Below are 16,719 nucleotides of genomic sequence, written 5' to 3'. Positions count from 1 at the left end.
CCATGCTCATGGATTGGGAGGACCAACATTGTGAAGATGTCAATGCTACCTAGCGCAATCTACACATTCAATGCAATCCCCATCAAAATACCATCCACTTTTTTCAAAGAAATGGAACAAATAATCCTAAAATTTGTATGGAACCAGAAGAGACCCCGAATAGCCAGAGGAATATTGAAAAAGAAAAGCAAAGCTGGCGGTATCCCAATTCCGGACTTCCAGCTCTATTACAAAGCTGTCATCATCAAGACAGTTTGATACTGGCACAAAAACAGACACATAGATCAATGGAACAGAATAGAGAGCCCAGAAATGGACCCTCAAATCTATGGTCAACTTATCTTTGACAAAGCAGGAAAGAATGTCCAATGGCAAAAAGACAGTGTCTTCAACAAATGGTATTGGGAAAATTGGACAGCCACATGCAGAAGAATGAAACTGGACCATTTCCTTACACCACACACAAAAATAGACTCCAAATGGTTGAAAGACCTAAACGTGAGACAGGAGCCCATCAAAATCCTAAAGGAGAACACAGGTAGCAACCTCTTCACCTCAGCTACAGCAACTTCTTCCTAGAAACATCGCCAAAGGCACGGGAAGCCCGGGCAAAAATGAACTATTGGGATTTCATCAAGATAAAAAGCTTTTGCACAGCAAAAGAAACAGTCCACAAAACCAAAAGACAACCGACAGAATGGGAGAAAATATTTGCAAACGACATATCAGATAAAGGGCTAGTATCCAAAATCTATAAAGAACTTATCAAACTCAACACCCAAAGAACAAATAATCCAATCAAGAAATGGGCAGAAGACATGAACAGACATTTCTCCAAAGAAGACATCCAAATGGCCAACAGGCACATGAAAAAGTGCTCAACATCACTCGGCATCAGGGAAATCCAAATCAAAACCTCAATGAGATACCACCTCACACCCGTCAGAATGGCTAAAATTAACAAGTCAGGGAACAACAGATGTTGGCGGGGATGTGGAGAAAGGGGAACCCTTCTACACTGTTGGTGGGAATGCAAGCTGGTGCAACCACTCTGGAAAACAGTATGGAGGTTCCTCAAACAGTTGAAATTAGAGCTACCGTTCGATCCAGCAATTGCACTACTGGGTATTTACCCCAAAGATACAAATGTAGGGACCCGAAGGGGTACGTGTACCCCAATGTTTATAGCAGCAATGTCCACAATAGCCAAAGTGTGGAAAGAGCCAAGATGCCCATCGACAGATGAATGGATAAAGAAGAAGTGGTATATATACACAATGGAATATTATGCAGCCATCAAAAGGAATGAGATCTTGCCATTTGCAACGACGTGGATGGAACTGGAGGTGTTATGCTTAGTGAAATAAGTCAATCAGAGAAAGACATGTATCATATGACCTCACTGATATGAGGAATTCTTAATCTCAGGAATAAACTGAGGGTTGCGGGAGTGGTCGGGGGTGGGAGGGATGGGGTGGCTGGGTGATAGACATTGGGGAGTGTATGTGCTACGGTGAGCGCTGTGAATTGTGCAAGACTGTTGAATCACAGATCTGTACTTCTGAAACAAATAACGCAACATATTTTAAGAAAAAAGAAAAAGAAGAAGATAGCAGGAGAGGAAGAATGAAGGGGTGTAAGTCAAAGGGGGAGACGAACCAGGAGACATGATGGACTCTGAAAAATAAACTGAGGGTTCTAGAGGGGAGGAGGGTAGGGGGATGGGTTAGCCTGGTGATGGTTATTAAAGAGGGCATATTCTGCATGGAGCACTGGGTGTTATGAACAAACAATGAATCATGGAACACTACACCAAAACAAATGATGTAATATATGGTGATTAACATAACAATAAAAAATTAAAAAAAAAAGAGTGGGACACTTAAGTGACTGAGCCACCCAGGCGCCCCTGAAATTCAGATTTCAATGCCCACGAATACAATTTTATTGGAACCCAGCCACACCCATCTGCTGGCACATTGTCTCTGCCTGGTTTCAGGCTTCAAATACAGAGTTGATATTTGCAGGGGAGACTCTCACATCTGTACAGTTTGTCAACCCGTGTGCTAAAGCAGTGGCCAGTGTGACCAAGGGCAGGGACAATGTGAAGTAGTGAGTGGAAAACTTAAATAAATGAGGACACTGGTTAAAAAAAAAAAAAAAAAAAAACGCTATCAATGAAATCCAATCTAATCTAGATAATCTAACAGCTAGGGTAATTGAGGCAGAAGAACAAATTAGTGACCTAGAAGACCAATTAATAGATAAAAAGGGAAAAGAGTAGGCCAGGGAAAAACCAACTCAGAAATCATGAAAATAGAATCAAAGAAATAAGTGACACCATGAAACGTTCCAATGCCAGAATAATTGGAATTCCGGAGGGGGTGGAGAGAGAGGACTAGAAGATATATTTCAGCAAATTGTAGCTGAGAACTTCCCTAATCTGGAGAATGAAATATACATTCGTGTCCTAGAGGCACAGAGGACCCCTCCCAAGATCAAGGAAAACAGGCCAACACCACAGCATATAATAGTAAAACTCGCAAATCTTAGAACCAAGGAAACCATCTCAAGGGCAGTTAGGGGGAAGCGATTCCTTACATACAGAGGGAGGAACATCAGAATAATATCAGACCTATCCACAGAGACCTGGCAAGCCAGAAAGAGCTGGCAAGACATATTCAGGGTACTAAACGAGAATAACGTGCAGCCAAGAATACTTTATCCGGCAAGGCTGTCATTAAGAATGGATAGAGAGATGCAGAGCTTCAAAGACTAGCAGAAACTGAAAGAATATGTGACCACTAAGCTGGTCCTGCAAGAAATATTAAGGGGAGTTCTATAAAAGGAGAAAGACTCCCAAGAGTGATATACAACAGAAATTTACAGGGACAATCTATAAAAACAACGTCTTCACAGGCAACATGACAACAATTTATATTGTTCCATAATCACTCTCAAATTGAATGGCCTAAATGCTCCCATATAATGGCAGAGGGTTGCAGATTGGATAAATAGACAGGACCCATCTATATGCTGTCTACAAGAGACTCATTCTGAACCTAAAGATACATCCAGACTGAAAGTGAAGGGATGGAGATCCATCTTCCATGCCAATGGACCTCAAAAGAAAGCTGGGGTAGCAATTCTTATAGCAGACAAATTAGATTTTAAACTAAAGACTGACACAGTATTTAGACTTTTAGAGACACAGAAGGACACTATATCATTCTTAAAGGGTCTATCCAACAAGAAGGTCTGACCATTGTAAATATCTACTCCCCCCGCAACATGGGAGCAGCCATCTACATAAGCCAACTGTAAAACCAAAATAAAGAGTCATATTGAAAACAATACATTAATTGTAGGAGACCTCAATACTCCACTCTCAGCAATAGACAGATCATCTAAGCAGAAAATCAACAAAGAAACAAGACCTTTGAATGACACACTAAACCAGGTGGACCTCATAGATATATACAGAACATTGCACCCTAAAACAACAGAGTACTCATACTTCTCAAGTGCACATAGAACTTTCTCCAGAATAGACCTCATACTGGGTCAAAAATCAGGTCTCAACCGATACCAAAAGATTGAGATTATTCCTTGCATATTCTTAGACCATAATGCTTTAAAACTGGAACTCGATCACAAGAAAAATTTTAGAAGAAATTCAAATACTTGGAAGCTAAAGTCCACTCTGCTCAAGAATGTTTGGGTCAACAAGGAAATCAAAGAACTTCAACATTTCATGGAAACCAATGAGAATGAAAACACATCAGTACAAAACCTATAGGATACACTGCAAAGGCGGTCCTAAGGGAGAAATACATCGCCATCCAAGCCTCACTCAAGAAAATAGAAAAATCCCAAATTCACCAAGTAACTTTACACCTTAAAGAACTAGAGAAAAAGCAACAAACAATGCCTAAGCCACGCACTAGAAGAGAAATAATTAAGATTAGAGCAGAGATCAATGAATTAGAAACCAGAAACACAGTAGATTAGATCAATGAAACTAGAAGCTGGTTCTTTGAAAGAATTAGTAAGATTGATAAACCACTGGCCAGACTTATCCAAAAGAAAAGAGAAAGGACCCAAATTAATAAAATTATGAGTGAAGGAGGAGAGATCACGACTAACACCAAGGAAATAGAAACAATTATTAGAAATTATTATCAACAACCAAATGCCAATAAGCTGAGCAACCTGGATGAAATGGATGCTTTGCTGGAAACCTATAAACTCCCAAGACTGAAACAGGAAGAAATTGACAACCTGAATAGGCCAATAACCAGTAAGAGATTGAAACAGTGATCAAAAACCTCCCAAAAAACAAGAGTCCAGAGCCTGAGGGATTCCCCAGGGAATTCTACCAAACATTCAAAGAAGAAATAATACCTATTCTCCTGAAGCTGTTTCAAAAAATAGAAATAGAAGGAAAGCTTCCAGACTCATTCTATGAGGCCAGCATTACCTTAATCCCCAAACCAGGCAAAGACCCCACCAAAAAGGAGAATTTCAGACTGATATCCCTGATGGATATGGATTCCAAAATCCTCAACAAAATCCTAGCTGATAGGATCCAACAATACATTAAAAGGATTATCCCATGACCAAGTGGGATTTTTCCCCGGGAGGCAAGGGTGGTTCAACAACTGCAAAGCAATCAATGTGAAAGAACACATTAATAAGAGGAGAGAGAAGAACCATATGGTCCTCTCAATTGATGCAGAAAAACATTTGACAAAATACAGCATCCTTTCCTGATTAAAACTCTTTAGAGTACAGGGATAGAGGAGACATTCCTCAAGTTCATAAAATCCTTCTATGAAACACCCACAGAGAATAGCATCCTCAATGGGGAAAAGCTGAGAGCCTTTCCCTTAAGATCAGGAACATGACAAGGATGCCTACTCTCGCCACTATTGTTCAACATAGTACTAGAAGTCCTAGCAACAGAAATCAGACAACAAACAGAAATAAAATGTATTCAAATTGGCAAAGAAGAAGTTAAACTCTCTCTCTTCACAGATGACATGATACTTTATGTAGAAAATCCAAAAGACTCCACCCCCAAATTACTAGAACTCATACAGCAATTCAGTAATGTGTCAGGATGCAAAATCCATGCACAGAAATCAGTTGCTTTCTTATACACTAATGATGCATCTGTAGAAAGAGAAATTAGAGAAACGATTCCATTTACAATAGCACCAAAAACCATAAGATAACTCAGAATAAACCTAGCCAAAGAGATAAAGGATCTATACTCTAAGGAACTACAGAACACTCATGAAAGAAATTGAAGAAGACACAAAAAGATGGGAAAACATTCCATGCTCATGGATCAGAAGAATAAACATTGTTAAAATGTCTATGCTACCCAGAGCAATCTATACCTTCAATGCCATCCCGATCAAAATTCCAATGACATTTTTCAAAATGCTTGAACAAACAATCCTAAAATTTGTATGGAATCAGAAAAGACCCCGAATCGCCAAGGAAATGTTGAAAAAGAAAAACAAAGCTGGGGGCATCACGTTGCCTGATTTTAAGCTATATTACAAAGCAGTGATCACCAAGACAGCATGGTACTGGCACAAAAACAGACATATAGACCAATGGAACAGAATAGAGAGCCCAGATATGGACCCTCAACTCTATGGTCAAATACTCTTCGACAAAGCAGGAAAAAATATGCAATGGAAAAAAGACAGTCTCTTCAGTAAATGGTGCTGGGAAAATTGGACAGCCACATCCAGAAGACTGAAATTCAAACATTCTCTAACACCATACACAAAGATAAACTCAAGATGGATGAAAGACCTCAATGTGAGACAGGAATCCATCAAAATCCTAGAGGAGAACATAGGCAGTAACCTCTTCGACATCAGTCACAGCAACTTCTTTCAAGATACATTTCCAAAAGCTAGTGAAAAAAAATAAAAATGAACTTTTGGGACTTCATCAAGATAAAAAGCTTCTGCACAGCAAAGGAAACAGTCAAGAAAACAAAGAGGCAACCCTCAGAATGGGAGAAGATATTTGCAAATGATACTACAGACAAAGCAATGATTTCTAAGATCTATAAAGAACCTCTCCAATTCAACCCCCAAAAAACCCTCAAGTTATAAAATGGGCAGAAGACATGAACAGACACTTCTCCAAAAAAGACATACAAATGGTTAACAGACACATGAAAAAATATTCATCATCATTAGCCATCAGGGAAATTCAAATCAAAACCATACTGAGATACCACCTTACACCAGTTAGAATGGCAAAAATTGACAAGGCAAGAAACAACAAATGTTGGAGAGGTTGTGGAGAAAGGGGATCCCTCTTACAGTGTTGGTGGGAATGCAAGCTGGTGCAGCCACTTTGGAAAACAGTGTGGAGATTCTTCCGAAATTTAAAAATAGAGCTACGCTATGACCCAGCAATTGCACTCCTGGGTATTTACCCCCAAAGACACAGATGTAGTGAAAAGAAGGGCCATATGCACCCCAATGTTCATAACAGCAATGTCCACAATAGCCAAATTGTGGAAAGAGCCGAGATGCCTTTCAACAGATGAATGGATAAAGAAGATGTGGTCCATATATACAATGGAATATTACTCAGCCATCACAAAGGATGAATACCCAACTTCTACATCAGCATGGATGGGACTGGAAGAGATTATGCCAAGTGAAATAAGTCAAGCAGAGAAAGTCAATTATCATATGGTTTCACTTATTTGTGGAACATCAGGAATAGCATGGAGGACATTGGGAGAAGGAAGGGAAAAATGAAGGGGGGGCATTGGAGGGAGAGATGAACCATGAGAGACTATGCATTCTGAGAAACAATCTGAGGGTTCTATAGGGGAGGGGGTGGGGGATGCGTTAGCCTGGTGATGGGTATTAAAGAGGGCACATACTGAATGGAGCACTGGGTGTTATACGCAAACAATGAATCATGGATCACTACATCAAAAACTAATAATGTTGTGTATGGTGACTAACATAACATAATAAAATTAAATTTAAAAAAAAAGAAATATTAATTCTTAGAGCACCTGGCTGGCTCAATCTGGTGGAGCATGCAACTCTTAATCTCAGGGTTGTGGGTTCAAGCCCCACATTGGGTGTGGTGATTACTTAACATTAGAAATGTAAATTTTGGGGCCCAACCTCAGAACTACTGATTCAGTATCTCTTGTGGGTGGGGCACAGCAATTTGTTTTAACAAGCCCAAAGTAGATTCTGATACCCTTAAAGCTTGGGAAATATATATTATAGACCTATATTTTATATAGATATGTATTTGCTAAAAATATAGTAAAGATGGCTGGAAGAAATCAAAGAAATTTCCTGACAGTGGCTGCCTTTGGAGTTGGCTCAAATATCTGTAATGTCATGTCCATAACTATAAAAATAAATCTGCAGCAAGAAGGATAAAATATTAATATTTGTTCATTCTTAGTGGAGGGTATGAGGGTCTTTGTTAAATTATTCTGCATCCTTCTGAATTTTTTGAACTTCTCAAAATGAAAAAGGAGCTACAGAGAACATGGTGTAAATGGTTACTGAATAGTACAGGAATTTCTTGCATTGACCAAAAACATCTTAGTTCTTTCTCAAGTCTTCAAGTTAAATTAAGAATATCTCAAGATTGCCAGACAAGCTCCTTAAAAACAAAAGAACAGAATCCATCATTTTGTAATCATTAACAATTGTTAAATTTACTGAATCAAACTTTTCATGATTTTGCAGCTCAAAACAATGTAGAGAAATAAATCAGAAAGCAGAGTGGATATTAAGTTGTAACTGGCATCTATAACCTCTGTTTTAGCTCTTTAATTTGAAAGGAATATTGATATCATTGATGTTGGAAAGTTAAAAAGTTGCAATTAGAAAATATACTTATTTGAAACAAAACTTGTTACTTGTAATCATTTATGTATTGGGATTGTGTAAGATTACATATAAATAAGGCATCTCATTGTTTTACAATCTTCCTCCTAGCAGGGCCACCCTTCCACCCCCACATATAGACACAGTGTACTCAGTACCTCCAGATTTCCCAGCTACTCTTACCTGGGAATTTTCAAATCTCACAATTCAGATCTTAGGATGTCTCCCTTAATGTGATCTTCTGCTACATGATGTTTCTGAAAAAAAAAAGAAAAGCTACTTCCTTTCACTTAGAATATATTTGCCCAAATAACTAAGCTTAGGATGAAACCTACTTGACTCATCAGTACTGAAGGCTAAGCCCATTCAGTCAGGTTACTCTTGGTTCTCTTTCATTCAACCATGACTGTCTCTGCATAGCACAAAAGAAGAATAAAAACAGCTCTTGACCACAAAGGCTTAAATTTCAGTTAAGGTTATAAGAAGTATCCATTTGCAGCATTGTGCAAAAAAACAAAACCATAAAATAGCATTTTACATGGCAACCATAAAGTGCTAAATCATTTGGGAGGACACTGAACAGAGAAGGAATTTTAAGAGAAGTCAGGCTATGGTGGAAGGTACTTGCAGGAAGGTTTTGTGAAAGAAATGAGGCTTAAAAGTTAGACAGCATTGAAAAAAACTGGGCAATAGAAATTGTGTGGAAAGCAGGAGAACAGCATGGCCAAGGGATGAAGGCTGTAAGGTCAGCAGGGGCCAATAAATAGTAAAGATCGTTAAGGTGTGTGAGAGAAAGTGGACTATAGTTATGGAGCTCTGAGAAATTTAAGAAGTGCACAGACTTGATATACAGAACATCCTGTGTTCCCTGAATAATAAAGTCTTCATTTGTAAATGTACTTAACTCACATCACAAACCATCTGGGAAATCATGCAGAAAAATAAGATCCTTCCCTACTTATTATCATCATCATGAACTAGTATTAATATTTTATTGCCTGTCTTTTATTTCAAAATATCTGTTTCCTTCTCATTTTTTTAAACATATAAAAATAATGTATCCTTATTCTAGGACATTCTCAAAAATGGCCAAAAAATGTGAGACATATCAGTTAATATTTATGAAGCACCAGCCTTTACTTTTTTAGTTCATGTGAGCCTTATTATCTTATTACCTCATTATCTGTGACTTACAAAGGGATAAATGTAGCACAGAGATGTTAAGTAACTAGTCTAAGATCACGCAGCACATAGGGCTGTCACAACTTGATCCCATGAATTACAGTGTCAGAGTCCACATGCTTAACCACTCCACTGGGTTCTACTGCCTATCTCTCTTCCAAAAACATGAGTTTGATTTCTGCATTAGAGTCCATGATATGTACATAACACAAATCTTTAAATATGCCCTAATTATAAGATATTGTGTCTGTCTGAAATATTTTCCTCTTGTAAATAATGCAACATTGAATAATTTTATACATAAGTCTTTATAGGACTGTTCAATGATCTCCCCAAGATGCATTCATATAAGTAGAACTGCTAAGACAGACAGGAAAAATTTGAGGCTTTTGTGTTGCTAAAATATTTCCAGAAATACCCATCTATGATAATGGTACCACTCCCAATATGTAAGCAAGGAGAGACTTCTTTATATCTCTTTTCACTCTCAGAACCATGTTTTTAGTTAAACTTTTTAATTTTGAGATAGTTCAGATCCACCTGCAGTTACAAGAAATAATACATTTTACCCAATTTACCCCGATGGTAACATCTTGCAGAACTTTAACACAATGTCACAACCAGGACCTTACACTGATAGAGTCAAGGTACAGAATGCTTCCATTAACAGAAGATTCCTTATGTTGCCCTTTTATAGACACACATACTTTCACCCTGTCCCCACCACCTCCTTCTTTCTACACACCCACTAACCAGTTTTCCATTTCTATAACTTTGTCATTTCAAGAATGTTACATAAATGGAATCATACAGTATATAACCTTTTTAGACTTGCCTCTCTTCAATAAACATAATTCTTTGGAGGCATCCAGTTTTTTTTTGTATTTATCAATAGTTTATTCCTTTGTATTTTGCTGGTAATAATCCATGGTAAAAATGTAGTGTGGTTTGTTTAACCATCCACTCCCCGAAGGACATCTGCGTTGCCTCCAGTTTGGGGCTATCATGAATAAAACTACTAAAAACATTTGTGTTCAGGTTTTTGTGTAAACATACATTTTCATTTCTCTGGGATAAATGCCCCCAAGAGAGCAATTTCTCGGTCAATACAGTTGTTATATATTTACTTTTATGAGCACCTGCTAAACAGTTATCCAGAGTGGCTGTACCATTCTGCATGCTCATCAACAATGTATGAGTGATCCAGTTTCTCTTCATCCTCACCAGCATTTTTTTTGACTTTTTTATTTTAGCCATTCTTTTAGGTGTGTTTCCTCAGGTGATTTTAGTAAATCATGTTGTTCTTAAAAGATTTTATTGATTTATTTTAGAGAGAGAGTATGTGCTCACACATGCACACAATGGGGGGAGAGGCTGAGGGGGAGAGAGATGCACAAGCAGACTCCACAGTGAATGTGGAGCCCAATGCAGGCTCCATCTCACCACCCTGAGATCATGCCCAAAGCGGAAACCAAGAGTCAGAAGCTTCATCCACTGAGCCACCCATGTGCCCCTAAATCATGTTATTTTTAATCTTTACAAATTTAATGCAAATATGTGATTTCTCACTGTAATTTGGAGATTTTTTCCATCTTCTCAAATTTTTCAACCATTATTGTTTTTTTCTATAAATTATATAGTACATGTGCTTCTTAAATTTATTTCATGCATTTGTATACTAATGATATTAACCCTTCATCTTTAAATCCTTTTCTTTTCCTGATTTCACTGAAATTACCTGAGCAAGTAAATGCTCTAGTTTTCTTTTCTTTTTTTTTTTTTAAGATTTTATTTATTTATTTGAGAGAGAAAACACAAGCCAGGGGGAGGCAGAGAGAGAAGCAGACTCCCTGCTAAGCAGGGAGCCTAATGTGGGACTCCATCCCAGGACCTTGAGATCATGACCTCAATGGAGGGCAGACATTTAACTGACTGAGCCATTCAGGCGCCCCATGCTTTAGTGTTCTTATAAAATTTATTTCCAAGCCTTGATTGACCACTATACTCCAACAGATGCTTCCCAAGTTCACTTTAATTCTCTGTCAGGTCAGTTGGTTAAATTGAACTGAACTGAAGGCTTTTACAAATTCTGAATAAAATCTTCCCTGAATATTATATATAAATTTAATCTATTTTTATTAGTACTATGTTTGGTGTATTACTCACCTATATTACCACATTATTTGCTACCAATGGGTTATCAGTTCTCTCTGAAGCCATTTTCTTTTCTTCCTGGTTAGTATTTTATAGTCCTCAGCCTATTTCAGGGTCTTGGAATGCAAGTGTCATACTTGGAAATGCAGCCATTTAAATCCACAAAATGTACATAGATTTCTGAAGAAAGTAGGGATTATACATAAAGGACCAACAGAGTTTGAGAACTATGTACCTGTGCATGTCCATTCTGGCTCAGCCATGGACTTCTCTGTGACCTCAGAGAAGACCTTCTCTGTGTCTTATCCATTTCTTTTATTTTTGAGATTTATTTATTTGTTTGTTTGTTTGTTTTTTGGGGCAGGGAGGAGCAGAGGGAGAGGGACAAGCAGACGCCACACTGAGTATGGAGCCCAACACAGGGCTGGATCCCATGACCCTGAGATCATGACCTGAACCAAAATCAAGAGTTGGGTGCTTAACTGACTGAGCCACCCAGATGCCCCTCAATTTCTTCTTCTGTATTCAGGGATCAAATCATTTTCTGCCCCCTTGGTCTGATCCAAGAAAATTCACTGATGAGATAAAGACAGCGGAAAGGTCAAGACAAAAGATGGCCTTCAGTCAGGAAGAGAGTCAATATAATTATCCACCCACGAAATGTTGCAGTATCAGATGGGAGGGGGCAGATGATGTCTGAAGCAGAACGCACAGCAGGGTTGCTGTTGCAGGCTGCTCACCCAAGAACCGAGGTGCACATTCACAGCCAGTTACAATAACTCAAAACACCTCGAAGGTCAGCCTCAGAAAGTCTTAACAAAGCCTGAGATTTTTCTTAAGAGTTGCTGTCCACATTCACAGCTTGCTCTCTAGATGAAACCGGATGAAAGAACGCCCGGCAACTTACAAAGGTGAAGCCATCTGAGGTAGGACTGTGGGCTGAATCTACCGTTTGGAGTCGAAGAAAGGCGAAGTTTGTCAGAAAAGATCCCAATTCCCTCAGGAAGAAGCAAACACTTCCAGCAGGGTGAGATTCAAAGAAACATCCATTTCTCTGAAACACATTTACCTATGGAAGGCAAGAATTTACTCATGAAAGGCAAATCCTTTTTTTCTCAGCTAGAGGAAGCCACCTTCCAGAGTATTCTAAGCAAGGCCAGAATCCTCACACCTCCACATTCCTGACATTTTGAGGTTCATTTACGCCAGAGGTTGGCAAACGAAGGGCCACAAGCCAAGAGCAGCCTGCCACCATGTTTTTGTACAGCCTCTGAACTGAGACTGATTTTCACATTTTTAAATGGTAGGAAAAAACAAATCAAATGATGAACAATATTCCATGAAACATGAAAACTGTATGAAATTCAAATTTCAGTGTCCATCAGTAATGATTTTTTTTTAGAATGCAGGCATGCTTATTCATTTATGTATTGTCTGTGGCTGCTCCGGGGTTACAACAACAGAGTAAGTTGTGACAGAGATCATTTGGCCCAAAAGCCTAAAATACTCACTACCTGACCCTTTACAGGAAAAAAAAAAAATGGCTGACCCCTGATCTAGGCCATCCTCCCACACAATCTTTTTATAGACCTAGGAAACCATCATCTTGCTTTGTGCTTCACGCCTGTCATGGCAGGGAGTTCATCACTTCACAAGCAGGCCTATAACTTTGACAGCAACGATCATCAAAATTATCATTATTTTGAACTCAAATCTCCAACCCCCCGGGCCTAATTATGCTCTATTAAAATGACCTAGAATAAGTCTACTCCCTTCATGCATGAAAGCAAAATGAAATGAGAAGAAAATTCTTTTGTTACCACTACACGCATGAGGTGTTGTCTGCTGCTTGCCATGAGGAGTAAAGGCATGTAAGAGCTGGTTACCTCACAGACTCACTCAGTCCCCCACCAAGCATGCTGTGGGCCTTGGCTTCTTGCAGGGGTCAAAGCTATGGTTCTGGAGGGGTTACAGGCACTGATTTTGGCAATATCAGGGGGCCTCTGTGGAGCAGGCTGGCTGGCATGCCAGCCCCCCAGTTCTCTCAATGGCACAGCTGAGGTAACCGAATTCTGGTCATTTAGCCTTCTATCCCCAGCATTTTCACTCCTCGGCCTATAAACTTGTCTAAAAGAAGCAAGGAAAAGTATTTTAAGTTATAAGGGAGGGGTGCCTGGGTGGTTCAGCCGACTGAGTGCCCGACTCTTGGTTTCGGCTCAAGTCCTGATCTCATGGGTCCTGGGATCAAGCCCCCTGTCGGGCTACATGCTCATCAGGGAGTCGGCTTGGATATTCTCTCTCCCCTCTCTCCCTCTCCCTCTGCCCCTCCCCCCACTCACATGCATGCATGCACTTTCTCTCTTTCAAATAAATAAATCTTTTTAAAAAAAGTTATAAGGTAGGGCGCCTGGGTGGCTCAGTTGGTTAAGCGACTGCCTTCGGCTCAGGTCATGATCCTGGAGTCCCAGGATCGAGTCCCGCATCGGGCTCCCTGCTCAGCAGGGAGTCTGCTTCTCCCTCTGACCCTCTTCCTTCTCGTGCTTTCTATCTCTCATTCTCTCTCTCAAATACATAAATAAAATCTTTAAAAAAAAATTTAAAAAAAAAAAGTTATAAGGTAATCTCGGGTATCATCTTACTCACTTCTGATTGAAGAGAGTTCTGTGGGCCAGCAATGTCAGTATCACCTGAGACCTTGATAAAGTTGTAGGATCTCAGGCTCACCCAGATCTTCTGCATTAGAATCTGCATTTCCACAGGATCTCTAGGTGATTCATAATGCATGGAAAAGTTGGAAAACTATAGAGTTAATCCATAGCCATTCTGTAAATTGGGAGCCTGAAGTTTAAATCTAGTGCCTCAAATCCTGGTTCTGATTTCACTTTTCTAGCCAGCATCTACAAACATCCAGAAGTCATGATCATACCTTTCAGCATAAAGCAACCCAAAAGGCTGTTTCATCCTGATTTTCTCTTTTTATTCAAAACCAGCACCCCTGGAAATCAAACCCTAGTCCACAACCAGCTGTCTCTGAGCTTAATCTCTTCATGCTTAACACTAGGAAGCCACTCAGTTAAAATATATACACATAAATTCTTAAATAAATATCTGTCTTTCAATATCCTTCAATGGGTGGATGGTTAAATATCGTGGTACATCCATACTAACCATACCACTCAATAATAAAAAGGCACAAATTATTAATACACAGAAGAAAACCTGGATAAACCTCAAGTAAATTATGCTGAATGAAAACAGCCAATCTCAAAAGGATATATACTTCATGATTCCATTTATGTAACATTCTTGAAATAACATAATTAGAGCAATGGAGAGCAGGTTAGTGGTTGATAGGGATTGGGTATAGGGGAGAAGATGGGTATGGCTATAAAAGGATAAGTAAGAGGTGCCTGGGTGGCCCAAATGGTTGAGCATCTGACTCTTGGTTTTAGCTCAGGTTGTGATCTCAGGGTCATGGGATCAAATCCTGTGTTAGGCTCCGTGCTCAGTGAGGAGTCTGCTTAAGACTCTCTCTCCCTCTCCCCACACTTCCTCCCTCTAAAAAAGTAAATAAATAAAATACTTTTTTAAAATGATAAATAACATGAGGGAGTCATATGGGGATAAGAGAGATTTTCTGTATTTTGATTATGGTGGTAGTTACACAGAGCTACACTAGTGAGAAAACTGCATAGAGCTAATCATACATGAGGGTATGCACACACCCACGTGCAAGCATAACTGATGAAATCTGAATAAGCTTTGTCAGTTGCACCAACATTAATCTCCAGATTTTGATATTGAACAATAGTTATGCAAGATACAAATGTTGGGGGAGACCAGGTGAAGAGTACACAGAACCTTGGTGTATTTTTCTTGGCAACTTGCTGTGAATCTGTGATTATTTCATAATAAAAGGTTAAAAAAAGAAAATTTCAAAGATGCACTAACATATGGATGAATGAATGAGTATATCAACAAACAAAACATTATCCACAATAGGAGTGGGAGAGGCAGGTTCCTTTCAACTGAGAATGTTTTCTCTATTTTTTATTACAAACTGTTACTAAGATTCCATCATTTATAACTCTGTCCTCTAATTTGGCTGCTTCTAACTAGATGTAGTCTTGGCATTTGGATAATGAGGAGACATTTTTAGGCCTCTGATAACTGTATGTAAGACATGAGTATATAATAAATCAAATGTCAAAGACCTAGAAACATTTCTTAAGGATAAATCCTGTCTTTCTGTAAAGGTGCACAAATACATCATGTCTCACACATAATACTTTTATCTAAGACATTTATTTGGGGCTGAAAGAATTAAAAACACATTCATGGGACTGTGAGGTCAAGATCTTCATATTATAGGTCCTACCCCCCACCTCCCGCATCTCAGATTTTTTCCTTAATAGCCATCTTAACTAACATGAAAACAGGCCATGCATTTTAACGTAATTGCCACTTTTGCCCTTACACATGTAATTGTTTGAATTTTAGTTTTAATTCTCCCTCTCTCTTGCTGTAATTATGAGAACAATTAAGTGTCAGAGTTCCGAGCATCTCAATTTTAAGAACAGAGGAACAGCCAAAATGAACTCCTTTTCCTGCCTTGAAATACCAATTGCTAAAACAGCTGCAACTAACATTTTCATAGCGCTTTGCAACTGATAACACACTTTCACTTAGAAAGATCCATTTAGGGGTCAACTCAGACAGTATGGAAAATGGTGTTAAAAGCCATGAAAGTAGGAACAGAGAATTGCATGGACATTTTCCCACCAATCAGCAAAAGCCTGTCTAGGTACAATTGAGTCCACTGACTCCAAGGAAAACCTGGACACCCCACCCTTTGCCACAATCTCTCATGCTGATATTTTTGAACTCCTAATCATGGCCATCATCATTTTCCAAGAGAACTTGTATGTGTCCTGAGCTTGTGGGAAAGAAAGTTAAAGGTATGAACCAGGACTTGAATCTACTAAATAACTGTAAAAGCTAATGGCTTGAATTTGGGTGAGCCAGAGTCCACCCAAGTGAAGGAGGGCCTCCCACTTATTGATTGTAAAACCTACCCATGGAACAGCATCTTGGTTCTTTGTGACTCCTAGCTGATAAACTGAGTGCTTATGGAAAGCAAACAGGGCAGAGTAGTTACATGGAGTCCAGAATACACATATTTATTGAATCCTCAGTAGGTATGTGCTTTGGGAAAAGCAACTCTTATCCAAGGCTGCAAGGGATATTGAAATGGACTGAGACCAGAGCAAAAATAGAACCCAAATACAAATGTTCAAAAGAACAAGTGGTAATGTCACTAAATTAGAAAGGGGCGAGAAACAGAAAAAAAGCAAGAGGGGAGCACATAGCCCTGAATTCAAGCAGCAAGGTATGGTATGTCCATGAGGAATGACTGGGGCATTCCCTCGGACAGTTTTCTGTAGCCATCTTTTGTGGACCATGCAGAATGTAGGCAAGC

Source organism: Callorhinus ursinus, unplaced genomic scaffold (genome assembly GCF_003265705.2).
Source record: "Callorhinus ursinus isolate GAN/ISIS: 27379988/994484 unplaced genomic scaffold, GSC_fseal_2.0 scaffold29, whole genome shotgun sequence".
NCBI classification, from domain to species: domain Eukaryota; kingdom Metazoa; phylum Chordata; class Mammalia; order Carnivora; family Otariidae; genus Callorhinus; species Callorhinus ursinus.
The sequence above is the reverse complement of the archived record's forward strand: the minus strand, read 5'-3'. Positions refer to the sequence as shown.